The sequence below is a fragment of the Pelophylax lessonae genome, assembly GCF_965119305.1.
Source record: "Pelophylax lessonae genome assembly, chromosome: 10".
In the NCBI taxonomy this organism is placed as follows: Eukaryota; Metazoa; Chordata; class Amphibia; order Anura; family Ranidae; genus Pelophylax; species Pelophylax lessonae.
The window spans coordinates 90,425,374-90,442,617 of record NC_138777.1 but is presented as its reverse complement, the minus strand read 5'-3'; positions in this window follow the sequence as shown (position 1 = coordinate 90,442,617).

Genomic DNA, 17,244 nt, shown 5'->3' with positions numbered 1-17,244 from the left:
GGCACAGGTAATCACTGGCTGTGCTAACAGTCATCAATACATGTGGCTATGCACTGTATAAGCTCAGCAGTCACAGATACACTATATTGTCAAAAGTATTGGGACACCTGCTTTACACGCAAATGAACTTTAATGGCATCCCTGTCTAAGTCAGTAGGGTTCAATATTGAGTTGGCCGATCCTCTGCAGCTATAACAGCTTCAAATCTTCTGGGAAGGCTGTCCACAAGGTTAAGGAGTGTGTCTATAGGAATATTTGACCATTCTTCCAGAAGCGCATCTGTGCGGTCAGGCACTGGTGTTGGACTAGAAGGCCTGGCTGGCAATCTCTGCTCTAATTCATCCCAAAGGTTCTATCGGGTTGAGTTCAGAACTCTGTGCAGGCCAGTCAAGTTCCTTCACCCCAAACTCGCTCATACATGTCTTTATGGACCTTGCTTTGTGCATTGGTTTAAATCATTTGGTGGAGGGGGGATTATGGTGTGGGGTTGTTTTTCAGGGGTTGGGCTTGGCCCCTTAGTTCCAGTGAAGGAAACTCTTAAGGCGTCAGCATACCAAGACATTTTGTAAAATTTCAACTTTGTGGGAACAGTTTTGGGATGGCCCCTTCCTGTTCCAACATGACTGCACACCAGTGCACAAACAAGGTCCATAAAGACATGGAGGAGTTGAAGCTGCTAAAGCTGTTATAGCTGCAAAGAGTGGGCCAACTCAATATTGAACCCTACGGACTAAGACTGGAATGCCATTAAAAATCATGTGTGTATAAAGGCAGGTGTCCCAATACTTTTGACAGAATAGTGTATCTGCACACAGCTGTCAACCCCAGCCACAGGAACTAGAAGATTCTTGAAGATACTGGGATTTGCAACATGAATAGAGACCTGTATAGCTAGACACCTGTATGGATAGACACCTGTGCAAATGCAGCTCAAAATACACTGCTCAAAAAAATTGAAGGAGCACTTTTTAATCAGAGTATAGCATCAAATCAAGTGGGATATTAATCTGGTCTGGTAAGTAGCAGAGGTGGGTTTTAATCAGTTTCAGCTGCTTTGGTGTTAATGAAATTAACAACAGGTGCACTAGATAGGCAACAACCCCCAAAACAGGAATGGTTTTACAGGTGGAGGCCACTAACATTTATTTCTCCACTCATCTTTTCTGACGTTTTTTTAGTCGTTTTGCATTTTGGTAGTGTCAGTGTGACTATTGGTAGCATGAGGCGATACCTTGACCCTATAGAGGAAGCACAGGCAGTCCAACTCCACCAGGATGGCACATCAATACGTGCCATTGCCAGGAGGTTTGCTGTGTCTCCCAGTAGAGTCAGACCATGGAGGAGACCATGGAGGAGACCATTGTCAGACCCTACACTGGTGCAGTGGGTCCTGGGTTCCTCCTGGTGCATGACAATGCTTGGCTTCATGTGGGGATTGTATGCAGCCAGTTCCTGAAAGGTTGAAGGAATTGATACCATTGAATGGCCCCCACGCTCGTCTGACCTAAATCTAAAAGTATACCCCTGGGACATTATGTTTCGGTCCATCTGACGCTGCCAGGTTGCACCTCAGTCGGTTCAAGGGCTCAGTGATGCCCTGGTCAAGATCTAGGGAGAAATACCCCAGGACACCATCTGTCCTCTCATTAGGAGCATGCCCTGATGTTGTCAGGCATGCATACAAGCACACGGGAGCATAAAAAACTACTGAGTACCACTTTGAGTTGATGCAATAAAATTTCAGCAAAATGGACTAGCCTGCTGCATCATTTTTTCACTTTCATTTTCGGGGTGTCTTTGAACTCAGACCTCTGTAGGTCGATCATTTTTAACCAAACGATGTGGCATCCTTTCATTCCTAACACATTACCCAGTCTATGTCAGTATAGATATCCAGCATGATATTTTTCACCATTGAAAAACTGATTTGTTTTTAAAGTGTTACTTTAATTTTTTTGAGCAGTGTATTTTTCATACATCCGTCTGCCCATTGACTAAGGCTGGCCATACATGGGTCGAGTTTCAAAATCATTTTCTTTTGGAAATCAGAAATTTAGTGTCTTTTGTGATTCGATGATGCCTTCAATTTCACCTCATATTGCTACAGAAAATAATTTTCGTGGCTGGGAATCTTCCTTTCTTTCCCAGGAATTTTCTTTTCTTGCACTCATGCGCACTTCTTTTTCAATTATATTTCTCGCACAATCCTCCCATCATTGATTCTAAAATCGTTTGTTTTTCACAAAATTTCCAACATGCCGATCACTAAAATTCCATGACTGCATTAAAATCGGTCGTTACAGCGGCCCACTAATGGTGCGAAATTCGAACGAAAATTCTTAGATACGTTTTTTGAAAGAAAATTATTTCGAAATTCAACCAATGTATGACCAGCCTAACTTTGAACTTCTGATCAGAACCATTTGAATAACCAGCATTTGGATCAATCCAGACCGCATGTGTGAAAGGACCTTATCAACCTCGTATTATCTGATCACCCAGATGTGTTGTAAATCCATAGATGTGAGCACTGGCGGGTGACTGGCCAACACTGTCCACTGGGGACACAGTAGAGTCCCTTCAGGATGACTGAAATAAATAATTGAGAACAGTTCCTCAACAATCTGCTGACATTTTTCTTAAAGTGGACCTTCACCCATTTTGATAAAAACCTTTCTACTGCCATACCAGGAGGTGGTTTGCTGAATGTCGCACATGTGCAGAACGCTGCGGGATCATGGTCAGTTAAATGGCAGTGTAGCCAGTCCTGTGGACAGAAAAACAATATACAGTGCTTCTCCTAATTATTACCCTTTTCTCCAGTGTATTATGTGCATGTATCATATAGGAGTTTATTTACCAAAGCTAGAGAGTGCAAAATTAGTCACAATTCTGCATAGAAACCAATCAGCTTCCAGGTTTTATTGCCAAAGCTTTAATTGAACAAGCTGAGGTTAGAAGCTGATTTTCTGTGCAGAAATGTGACTAATTTTGCACTCTCTAGCTTTAGTAAATAAACTCCATAGTCATTTAATGGTTTGATAGTTTGGTTGAGGACACAAGCAAACGTGACAGTTAGAAATTCCCAGCATTCCAGGAATGTAACTGTTTTTTTAAACTTTTAAATTAAAATTTCAAATCAATTCTGCTTTATGATATACTGCTGCTCAGGGCTTCAGAAAAATGGCAGCCTCCAGCAAGAAGAAACAGGAGCAATGGAAATTTACAGTAAACACTAATCTTGGTAGAATAATTATTAATATGGAATGTATGTTCCTTGCTAAAGAACATTATTTTTTATCAAGTTGTTATGGGTAAAGTTCCGCTTTAATAGAAAATGTGATCCATAAATATAATGAAAACTTTACAATATATCACAGTGCATCCTCTATATAATGACACAAAATATATCCTTAAAAAAATAAATAAATAAAAATGATGTCCATATAAATAAATCATAAAATTTGATAAATAAAAAAGAATTTTAAAAATGTGTTAAAAACTTGTATTCATGTGCATCAGTCATAAAAGGTCCCTCCTTTGGTCTTCTCCTCCTCTTCTTAGTAAACCACCACCTTATTGCTCTGTTACCACCTTGTGTGTTTGCAAATTGGATAATTATCCTCATGGATGGACCTCTTATATTACAGGAGTTCAGAGACAGCCTGTTGAGTAAAGCCCCGTACACACGTACCGATTGTCGGCCGTAAATATTCGGCCGACGACCGATCGGCCGATTGTAGGCTTGTTAGTATGATGCTTCCGACAGCGCATTTTCGGCCAAACAGAATCTGTCGTGCAGGCATTAAAATTTTTGTTGGCCAACACCAGAACGGCCGATTGTTCACCAGTCAGTACAGATTTCGGCCGACAGACAGCAGATGAGCAAAACTGGGCATGCTCAGAAAAGAAAAAAGACAAGGAAAGTTAACCATCACATGACATCACTTCTGCAGTCGGCTGTTGTTGGCCGACAAAATTCGTGTGCAGTCTTTTGCAGTTTTCAACAGACACGACAGCCCTGGACAAAAGACGGCCGATAGTTCGGCCGACGATCAGTACGTGTGTACGGGGCATTAAGCATCAACTCCCAGCATAATAGAATATTTCCCACAACCACCCTCCTCTGTCAGCACCACTTCCACTTTACACTCTAATACCAAAGAGGACCGGTTTTTCTCACAAGTAAAACAAATAGGGACATCTATTGAGTAACTCAGATATGCACTTAAATTAGGTAAATAAAAGATAAGCACATAAACATAATGGTCAGTGGCATTCACAATGATACATCCACCTCCCATCGCTCCCATCCTTCTCAATGGGTTCCTGAACAGATCCACTCTATTATGTAATCACGTTACCTATGGCTGCCCTGCTTTACACATTAGGTCCTAAGAAGGACTTCCTCAGAAGCTCCTGTAGACCTGGCAAAGATCCTCGCTGTGTGTCAGCACATGCACCGAGTCTCAATTCAAGAGGATGGCACTGGAGAAGAGCAATATAGGGAGAACTTTTCCTGCAAGCAAGACAAGCAGTGAGGTATAGTATAATCAAAAAAGGGTACAGCGCTAATATGTGCCAAGTATCAATGCCACAGTGCAAAATAAACTGGGTAAAGTGCTTGAAGATAATCAAAGTAGCCATGTGCACAGAAATGTATAAAGTGCTAAAAAATAGTGCAAAATTACAAAATAATGCGCCAAATAAATCACAGAGTGCATAAAACTTTCATAAAGTGCAATGGAATGTCCAGAATATACAGTCAGGTCCATAAATATTGGGACATCGACACAATTCTAATCTTTTTGGCTCTATAATAGATTTAAAATGAAACAAACAAGATGTGCTTTAACTGCAGACTTTCAGCTTTAATTTGAGGGTATTTACACACTTACACCAGGTCGAGTGAGCAGTTCCTTTAAGGGTTAAAGATCTCTCTCCTACAGATCGTTTTCCAAAAGGATCGCTCAATATATTAGTTGCTTCTGATCACTCCCAGCATCATCCGGTATAACATATAAAAGAGAGGCAGAAATGTAATGCTCTCTGTTTAAAAGTTTATTTTATTGGGAAATACAATGATAAAACTCACATGGGTTGGCACTTTCAAAGCAGTGCAGGCTTAAGCGCTTGTCTCATAACCTCAAACGGAGCCAGCTTTGCGCTGATTTATCCATTTTTTCACACAAGCGGTGATGTATCCTCCTTATGTGCAATGTGTGTGGTGTACACGGGCCCCAAGATATGGGGGAGTCCACTGTGCCCTTACACATTGCACGACATGGAGAAACACCGCTCAGTCTTGGATGTTAGAGGTTGGGGTGGGTGGGTGGGTGTCAGTCAGGGGTGTCAGTAGTGGGGGGTGAACCCTGCACCGCTTACTCCTGACCTACAAACTTTGCATAAATACTGAACCCTAAACTTTTCTGGCCAACGTCAGCTAGCATCTGAGCTTTGAATAGAGTGATTCCGGGTTCTGACCACTGACCTCTGAGTTACTTACTACTGACTCTTGAGCTTATTTCACTTACTACTTATTCCTGAACTCACTTCCCTTACTACTGATCCCTGAACTCACTTCACTTACTACTAACCTCTGAACTCACTTCACTTACTACTAACCTCTGAACTCACTTCCCTTACTACTGACCCCTGAACTCACTTCACTTACTACTGACCCCTGAACTCACTTCCCTTACTACTTATTCCTGAACTCACTTCCCTTACTACTGATCCCTGAACTCACTTCACTTACTACTAACCTCTGAACTCACTTCACTTACTACTAACCTCTGAACTCACTTCCCTTACTACTGACCCCTGAACTCACTTCACTTACTACTGACCCCTGAACTCACTTCCCTTACTACTGACCCCTGAACTCACTTCACTTACTACTAACCTCTGAACTCACTTCCCTTACTACTGATCCCTGAACTCACTTCACTTACTACTAACCTCTGAACTCACTTCACTTACTACTAACCTCTGAACTCACTTCCCTTACTACTGACCCCTGAACTCACTTCACTTACTACTGACCCCTGAACTCACTTCACTTACTACTGATCCCTGAACTCACTTCACTTACTACTAACCTCTGAACTCACTTCACTTACTACTGACTCCTGAACTCACTTCACTTACTTCTGATCCCTGAACTCACTTCACTTACTACTAACCTCTGAACTCACTTCACTTACTACTAACCTCTGAACTCACTTCACTTACTACTAACCTCTGAACTCACTTCCCTTACTACTGACCCCTGAACTCACTTCACTTACTACTAACCTCTGAACTCACTTCCCTTACTACTGACCCCTGAACTCACTTCACTTACTACTAACCTCTGAACTCACTTCACTTACTACTGACTCCTGAACTCACTTCACTTACTACTGACCTCTGAACTCACTTCACTTACTACTAACCTCTGAACTCACTTCCCTTACTACTGACCCCTGAACTCACTTCACTTACTACTGACCCCTGAACTCACTTCCCTTACTACTGATCCCTGAACTCACTTCACTTACTACTAACCTCTGAACTCACTTCCCTTACTACTGACCCCTGAACTCACTTCACTTACTACTAACCTCTGAACTCACTTCACTTACTACTGACTCCTGAACTCACTTCACTTACTACTGACCCCTGAACTCACTTCCCTTACTACTGACCTCTGAACTCACTTCCCTTACTACTAACCTCTGAACTCACTTCCCTTACTACTGACCCCTGAACTCACTTTGCTTACTACTGACCCCTGAACTCACTTCCCTTACTACTAACCTCTGAACTCACTTCCCTTACTACTGACCCCTGAACTCACTTCGCTTACTACTAACCTCTGAACTCACTTCTCTTACTACTGATCCCTGAACTCACTTCCCTTACTACTGACCTCTGAACTCACTTCACTTACTACTGATCCCTGAACTCACTTACCTTACTACTAACCTCTGAACTCACTTCCCTTACTACTGACCCCTGAACTCACTTCGCTTACTACTAACCTCTGAACTCACTTCTCTTACTACTGATCCCTGAACTCACTTCCCTTACTACTGACCCCTGAACTCACTTCACTTACTACTGACTCCTGAACTCACTTCACTTACTACTAACCTCTGAACTCACTTCCCTTACTACTGATCCCTGAACTCACTTCACTTACTACCGATCCCTGAACTCACTTCCCTTACTACTGATCCCTGAACTCACTTCACTTACTACTAACCTCTGAACTCACTTCACTTACTACTAACCTCTGAACTCACTTCCCTTACTACTGACCCCTGAACTCACTTCACTTACTACTGACCCCTGAACTCACTTCCCTTACTACTGACCCCTGAACTCACTTCACTTACTACTAACCTCTGAACTCACTTCACTTACTACTGATCCCTGAACTCACTTCACTTACTACTAACCTCTGAACTCACTTCACTTACTACTAACCTCTGAACTCACTTCCCTTACTACTGACCCCTGAACTCACTTCACTTACTACTGACCCCTGAACTCACTTCACTTACTACTGATCCCTGAACTCACTTCACTTACTACTAACCTCTGAACTCACTTCACTTACTACTGACTCCTGAACTCACTTCACTTACTTCTGATCCCTGAACTCACTTCACTTACTACTAACCTCTGAACTCACTTCACTTACTACTAACCTCTGAACTCACTTCACTTACTACTAACCTCTGAACTCACTTCCCTTACTACTGACCCCTGAACTCACTTCACTTACTACTAACCTCTGAACTCACTTCCCTTACTACTGACCCCTGAACTCACTTCACTTACTACTAACCTCTGAACTCACTTCACTTACTACTGACTCCTGAACTCACTTCACTTACTACTGACCTCTGAACTCACTTCACTTACTACTAACCTCTGAACTCACTTCCCTTACTACTGACCCCTGAACTCACTTCACTTACTACTGACCCCTGAACTCACTTCCCTTACTACTGATCCCTGAACTCACTTCACTTACTACTAACCTCTGAACTCACTTCCCTTACTACTGACCCCTGAACTCACTTCACTTACTACTAACCTCTGAACTCACTTCACTTACTACTGACTCCTGAACTCACTTCACTTACTACTGACCCCTGAACTCACTTCCCTTACTACTGACCTCTGAACTCACTTCCCTTACTACTAACCTCTGAACTCACTTCCCTTACTACTGACCCCTGAACTCACTTTGCTTACTACTGACCCCTGAACTCACTTCCCTTACTACTAACCTCTGAACTCACTTCCCTTACTACTGACCCCTGAACTCACTTCGCTTACTACTAACCTCTGAACTCACTTCTCTTACTACTGATCCCTGAACTCACTTCCCTTACTACTGACCTCTGAACTCACTTCACTTACTACTGATCCCTGAACTCACTTACCTTACTACTAACCTCTGAACTCACTTCCCTTACTACTGACCCCTGAACTCACTTCGCTTACTACTAACCTCTGAACTCACTTCTCTTACTACTGATCCCTGAACTCACTTCCCTTACTACTGACCCCTGAACTCACTTCACTTACTACTGACTCCTGAACTCACTTCACTTACTACTAACCTCTGAACTCACTTCCCTTACTACTGATCCCTGAACTCACTTCACTTACTACCGATCCCTGAACTCACTTCCCTTACTACTGATCCCTGAACTCACTTCACTTACTACTGACTCCTGAACTCACTTCACTTACTACTAACCTCTGAACTCACTTCAATCACTACTGACTCCTGAACTCACTTCACTTACTACTGATCCCTGAACTCACTTCCCTTACTACTAACCTCTGAACTCACTTCCCTTACTACTGATCCCTGAACTCACTTCACTTACTACTAACCTCTGAGCTCACTTCACTTCCTACTAACCTCTGAACTTACTTCCCTTACTACTGATCCCTGAACTCAATTCCCTTACTACTGACCCCTGAACTCACTTCACTTACTACTGACCCCTGAACTCACTTCCCTTACTACTAAACTCTGAAATCACTTCCTTACTACTGACCCCTGAACTCACTTCACTTACTACTAACCTCTGAACTCACTTCCCTTACTACTGACCCCTGAACTCACTTCCCTTACTACTGACCCCTGAACTCACTTCCCTTACTACTGACCCCTGAACTCACTTCACTTACTACTAACCTCTGAACTCACTTCACTTACTACCGATCCCTGAACTCACTTCACTTACTACTAACCTCTGAACTCACTTCCCTTACTCCTGACCCCTGACCTTACTTCCCTTACTACTGACCCTTGAACTCACTTCCCTTACTACTAACCTCTGAACTCACTTCACTTACTACTGACCCCTGAACTCACTTCACTTACTACTAACCTCTGAACTCACTTCCCTTACTACTAACCTCTAAACTCACTTCACTTACTACCGATCCCTGAACTCACTTCCCTTACTACTGATCCCTGAACTCACTATACTTACTACCGATCCCTGAACTCACTTCCCTTACTACTGATCCCTGAACTCACTTCACTTACTACTGACTCCTGAACTCACTTCACTTACTACTAACCTCTGAACTAACTTCAATCACTACTGACTCCTGAACTCACTTCACTTACTACTGATCCCTGAACTCACTTCCCTTACTACTAACCTCTGAACTCACTTCCCTTAATACTGATCCCTGAACTCACTTCACTTACTACTAACCTCTGAGCTCACTTCACTTACTACTAACCTCTGAACTTACTTCCCTTACTACTGATCCCTGAACTCAATTCCCTTACTACTGACCCCTGAACTCACTTCACTTACTACTGACCCCTGAACTCACTTCCCTTACTACTAAACTCTGAAATCACTTCCTTACTACTGACCCCTGAACTCACTTCACTTACTACTAACCTCTGAACTCACTTCCCTTACTACTGACCCCTGAACTCACTTCCCTTACTACTGACCCCTGAACTCACTTCCCTTACTACTAACCTCTGAGCTCACTTCACTTACTACTAACCTCTGAACTTACTTACCTTACTACTGATCCCTGAACTCAATTCCCTTACTACTAAACTCTGAAATCACTTCCTTACTACTGACCCCAGAACTCACTTCACTTACTACTAACCTCTGAACTCACTTCCCTTACTACTGACCCCTGAACTCACTTACCTTACTACCGATCCCTGAACTCACTTCACTTACTACTAACCTCTGAGCTCACTTCACTTACTACTAACCTCTGAACTTACTTCCCTTACTACTGATCCCTGAACCCACTTCACTTACTACTAACCTCTGAGCTCACTTCACTTACTACTAACCTCTGAACTTACTTCCCTTACTACTGATCCCTGAACTCAATTCCCTTACTACTGACCCCTGAACTCACTTCACTTACTACTGACCCCTGAACTCACTTCCCTTACTACTAAACTCTGAAATCACTTCCTTACTACTGACCCCTGAACTCACTTCACTTACTACTAACCTCTGAACTCACTTCCCTTTCAACTGACCCCTGAACTCACTTCCCTTACTACTGACCCCTGAACTCACTTCCCTTACTACTAACCTCTGAGCTCACTTCACTTACTACTAACCTCTGAACTTACTTCCCTTACTACTGATCCCTGAACTCACTTCCCTTACTACTAAACTCTGAAATCACTTCCTTACTACCGACCCCTGAACTCACTTCACTTACTACTAACCTCTGAGCTCACTTCACTTACTACTAACCTCTGAACTTACTTCCCTTACTACTGATCCCTGAACTCAATTCCCTTACTACTGACCCCTGAACTCACTTCACTTACTACTGACCCCTGAACTCACTTCCCTTACTACTAAACTCTGAAATCACTTCCTTACTACTGACCCCTGAACTCACTTCACTTACTACTAACCTCTGAACTCACTTCCCTTACTACTGACCCCTGAACTCACTTCCCTTACTACTGACCCCTGAACTCACTTCCCTTACTACTGATCCCTGAACTCACTTCACTTACTACTAACCTCTGAACTCACTTCCCTTACTACTGACTCCTGAACTCACTTCCCTTACTACATAGTTACATAGTTAGTGAGGTTGAAAAAAGACATCAGTCCATCCAGTTCAACCTATGATGTGTGTGTGTGTTTGCTTTTAGCCGTACATTGTATACCCCTGTATGTTGTGGTCTTTAAGGTGTCCATCTAACAGTTTTTTGAAACTATCAATGCTCCCTGCTGATACGACTGCTTGTGGAAGAGAATTCCACATCCTTACCGCTCTTACAGTGAAGAACCCCTTACGCACTTTAAGGTTAAACCGCCTTTCCTCTAGTTTTAGTGAGTGGCCACGTGTCTTATTGTATCTCCTTTCTCTGAATAGTTTGTTCCTTATGCTCGGGTCGCCAGTACAGTATTTGTACATTGATATCATATCCCCCCTCAATCGTCTCTTCTCCAGAGAGAATAGGTTCAGGGCTTGTAGTCTTTCTTCATAGCTGATGTCCTCCATCCCCCTAATTATTTTTGTTGCCCTTCTCTGGACTTTCTCCAGTTCCAGCACATCCTTTCTGAGGACCGGTGCCCAGAACTGGACAGCATACTCCAGATGTGGCCGGACCAGAGTCTTGTAGAGCGGGAGAATAATCTCTTTATTTCTGGAGTGAATCCCCTTTTTTATACATCCCAGTATTCTGTTGGCTTTGCTTGCGGCGGCCTGGCATTGCATGCCACTGCCAAGCCTGTTGTCTACCAGTACCCCCAAGTCCTTTTCCATCCTAGACTCACCCAGAGGTTCCCCCCCTAGTGAGTAGCTTGCTTTCTGGTTTCTGGCCCCCAAGTGCATTACTTTACATTTTTCAACATTAAATCTCATCTGCCATGTAGTTGCCCACTCCGTTATTTTGTTCAGGTCCGCTTGCAAGGTTTCCACATCCTGCATAGAAGATATTGGCATGCCTAATTTAGTATCATCTGCAAATACTGAGATTGTACTCGATATCCCCTGAACTCACTGCACTTACTACTGAACGCTGAACTCGCTGCACTTACTACTGACCCCTGAACTCACTTCCCTTACTACTAACCTCTGAACTCATTTCCCTTACTACTGACCCCTGAACTCACTTCCCTTACTACTAACCTCTGAACTCACTTCACTTACTACTGACCCCTGAACTCACTTCCCTTACTACTAACCTCTGAACTCACTTCCCTTACTACTGACCCCTGAACTCACTTCCCTTACTACTGACCCCTGAACTCACTTCACTTTAGGGATGCACCGAAATGAAATTCTTGGCCAAAGCCGAAGCCGAATAATAATGAAATGCTTGGCCGAAGGCCGAATACCGAACGCGGTGTTTCGCATTTTTTCCATTTATTTTGCCAATTTTTAGGGGGCACGCTGATGGGCACATTTTATGTCAGGGGGCACGCTGATGGGCACATTTTATGTTAGGGGGCACTCTGATGGGCAAAACAAAACATTTAAATCAGCGTTGCTCTTAACATAAAATATGCCCATTAGCGTGCCCCTTAAAATAAAATATGCCCATCAGAGTGCCCCTTAACATAAAATATGCTCATCAGAGTGCCCCTTAACATAAAATATGCTCATCAGCATGTCCCTTAGCATAAAAAAAGGGGCACGCTGATGGCCACATTTTATGTCAAGGGAGCACTCTGTTGGGCACATTTTTTTTTTTTTAAGGGGCACTTTATAGGGCACTCTAATGTAATGAGCATGGCAAGTGGCAACAACATATGGCAGTCTGCACACTAATGCTTGTGCAGCTGCCAGCTACCGTATTCTCCCCCAAATGTGCTCAGCTCCACATCACATACCTGAACTGCAGCCAGATCCAAAAGCCGCGAACAGGGGGGCGGGGCCTGGACCTAGTGTGAAGGAGCCGCAGTCAGGAGCAGGGGGCGGGACGCGCGCGTGACGTCACACCCCCTACTCGCGGCCGGACAGGACACCGGCGGCGTTTGAGAAGGGAGCCGCGAGCCGCAATGAAGAAGGTGAGCGGTCAGGGCGGAAGCTGACATTGTTCGGCTCAAAATTATTCGGCCTTTTGACTTATTCGGCCGAACGCCGAAAGTGCTATTTTCGGCCGCCAAATATTCGGTGCATCCCTACTTCACTTACTACTAACCTCTGAACTCACTTCACTTACTACCGATCCCTGAACTCACTTCACTTACTACTAACCTCTGAACTCACTTCCCTTACTACTGACCCCTGACCTTACTTCCCTTACTACTGACCCTTGAACTCACTTCCCTTACTACTAACCTCTGAACTCACTTCACTTACTACTGACCCCTGAACTCACTTCCCTTACTACTAACCTCTGAACTCACTTCCCTTACTACTAACCTCTGAACTCACTTCACTTACTACTGACCCCTGAACTCACTTCACTTACTACTGACCCCTGAACTCACTGCACTTACTACTGAACGCTGAACTCACTGCACTTACTACTGACCCCTGAACTCACTTCCCTTACTACTAACCTCTGAACTCACTTCCCTTACTACTGACCCCTGAACTCACTTCCCTTACTACTAACCTCTGAACTCACTTCCCTTACTACTGACCCCTGAACTCACTTCACTTACTACTGACCCCTGAACTCACTTCACTTACAACTGACCCCTGAACTCGCTTCACTTACTACTGACCCCTGTGTCACTTACAACTGACCTCTGAACCCTGCATCACTTACTACTGACCCCTGAGTCACTTACTACTGACCCCTGTACTCACTTCACTTACGATTGACCCCTGAACTCGCTTCACTTACTACTGACCTCTGTACTTGCTGCACTTACTACTGACCCCTTAACAATTCTGGCCACCGTCAGCTGGAATCTGAGCTTTGAGTAAATTCTGGTTCTGACTCCTGAATCACTTACTACTGACTCTTGAACTTATTTCACTTACTACTGACCCCTGAACTCACTTCACTTACTACTAACCTCTGAACTCACTTCCCTTACTACTGACCCCTGAACTCACTTCCCTTACTACTGACCCCTGAACTCACTTCCCTTACTACTGACCCCTGAACTCACTTCCCTTACTACTGACCCCTGAACTCACTTCACTTACTACTAACCTCTGAACTCACTTCACTTACTACTGACTCCTGAACTCACTTCCCTTACTACTGACCCCTGAACTCACTTCCCTTACTACTGACCCCTGAACTCACTTCACTTACTACTAACCTCTGAACTCACTTCACTTACTACTGACTCCTGAACTCACTTCACTTACTACTGTCCTCTGAACTTATTTCACTTACTATTGACCCCTGAACTCACTCACTACTGACCTATGGGCCCTGCATCACTTACTTCTGACCTGAGTCGCTTACTACTGACCTCTAAACCCTGCATCACTTACTACTGACCTACGACCATGCGTCACTTACTTCTGACCCGAGTCACTTGCTTTTGACCTATGAACCCTGCGCCACTTACTTCTGACCTGAGTCACTTACTACTGACCTCTAAACCCTTCATCGCTTACTACTGAGCTATGAACCCTGCATCACTTACTAATCACCTCCGAGCATGCGTCACTTAATTCTGACCCGAGTCACTTACTATTGACCTATGAACCCTGTGCCACTTCTGACCTCAGTCACTTACTACGGACCTATGAACCCTGTGCCACTTACTACTTCCTGCCCCCATGGCCATGTCCTCCCCTGGTGGTGCCTGAGAGTGTCATGTGACGTCATGGTGCAAGGGAGCTGAGCAGGATGGCCAGAGCCTTATGTGCAGGTCCCATGAGATGGAAGTGAGGCGAGCCAGGAGAGGGACTGTCAGTTGGAGTGGACTAGGGCTGCAACTAACGATTAATTTGTCTGTCGACTAATCTAACGATTATTTTTATTTTATTTTTTTTGCTTAATTTAGTGTTTTTTTGATTAGCTAATTAATCCTGTAATTAATACAGACCCCTCAGTAAGCCCCCCCCCCCACTACAGACCCCTCAGTAAGCCCCCCTCCCAGTACAGACCCCCACAGTAAGCCCTCCCACCTAGTACAGACCACTTAGTAAGCCCCCCTCCCAGTGCAGACCCCTCAGTAAGCCCTTCCACCTAGTACAGACCACTTAGTAAGCCCCCCTCCCAGTACAGACCCCTCAGTAAGCCCTCCCACCTAGTACAGACCACTTACTAAACCCCCCTCCCAGTACAGACCCCTCAGTAAGCCCTCCCACCCAGTACAGACCACTTAGTAAGCCCCCCTCCCAGTGCAGACCCCTCAGTAAGCCCTCCCACCTAGTACAGTATGTACTGGGTGGGAGGGCTTACTGAGGGGTCTGCACTGGGAGGGGGGGCTTACTAAGGGGTCTGTACTAGGTGGGAGGGCTTACTGAGGGGTCTGTACTGGAAGGGGGGCTTACTAAGTGGTCTGTACTGTACAGACCACTTAGTAAGCCCCCCTCCCAGTACACTAGTACAGACCCCTCAGTAAGCCCTCCCACCTAGTACAGACCCCTAGTAAGCCCCCCCTCCCAGTAAGCCCTTCCACCCAGTACAGACCCCTTAGTAAGCCCCCCTCCCAGTTCAGACCCCTCAGTAAGCCCTCCCACCTAGTACATACCACTTACTAAGCCCCCCCCCAGTACAGACCCCTCAGTAAGCCCTCCCACCTAGTACAGACCACTTACTAAACCCCCCTCCCAGTACAGACCCCTCAGTAAGCCCTCCCACCCAGTACAGACCACTTAGTAAGCCCCCCTCCCAGTGCAGACCCCTCAGTAAGCCCTCCCACCTAGTACAGTATGTACTGGGTGGGAGGGCTTACTGAGGGGTCTGCACTGGGAGGGGGGCTTACTAAGGGGTCTGTACTAGGTGGGAGGGCTTACTGAAGGGTCTGTACTGGAAGGGGGGCTTACTAAGTGGTCTGTACTGTACAGACCACTTAGTAAGCCCCCCTCCCAGTACACTAGTACAGACCCCTCAGTAAGCCCTCCAACCTAGTACAGACCCCTTAGTAAGCCCCCCCTCCCAGTACAGACCCCCCAGTAAGCCCTCCCACCCAGTACAGACCCCTTAGTAAGCCCCCCTCCCAGCTCAGACCCCTCAGTAAGCCCTCCCACCTAGTACAGGGCTTACTGAGGGGTCTGCACTGGGAGGGGGGCTTACTAAGTGGTCTGTACTGGGTGGGAGGGCTTACTGAGGGGTCTGCACTGGAAGGGGGGCTTACTGAGGGGTCTGTACTGTACAGACCACTTAGTAAGCCCCCCTACCAGTACACTAGTACAGACCCCTCAGTAAGTCCTCCAACCTAGTACAGACCCCTTAGTAAGCCCCCCTCCCAGTGCAGACCCCTCAATAAGCCCTTCCACCTAGTACAGACTGTACTAGGTGGAAGGGCTTACTGAGGGGTCTGCACTGGGAGGGGGGCTTACTAAGGGGTCTGTACTGGGTGGGAGGGCTTACTGGGGGGTCTGTACTGGGAGGGGGGCTTACTAAGGGGTCTGTACTGGGTGGGAGGGCTTACTGGGGGGTCTGTACTGGGAGGGGGGCTTACTAAGTGGTCTGTACTGTACAGACCACTTAGTAAGCCCCCCCTCCCAGTACAGACCCCCCAGTAAGCCCTCCCACCTAGTACAGGCCATTACAAGCCGGTGTAGCGCCGCAGCTGGGTGATCGGGGAGGATGGCGAATGTGTTGCGGCAGAAGCTGTGGCAGTACAGGGAGTACAGGGGTGCTGGAGACGGTCAGAGCTCACCTCTCGTCTCCGACGGAGCCCGGCGGGGGAATTTCACCCGGCCGGCAATGCTTCAAGCGGCGCGGTGGCCGGCCGGGGGCGTGTGATGTCACACGTTGACGCATCAACGCTTTTTGCGCACGTCGACGATTTTTTGTAGTCGACGCGTCGTGGCAGCCCTAGAGTGGACTGAAGGGACCCCCTGGCATGGAGAGAGACTGCACACTGCTGTCAGTGTCACTGTGAGAGGCAATTTCATGTATGTGTGTGTCCATTCTAACATACCCCCTCCCCCCCTCCAAGTCCTGACCCTGAACTACCTACTTACTATATCCAAAATAAAATAAGAAATATGTTTTTTGCCTTAATATCTATCTATAAATCATCGCTAATTGCATATTGTGCTTTGTTTGTGGCCTAAATATGGAAATTTGGCCGTAAAACTGTAATTTACATTTTGGAAATGACAGTAAAAATG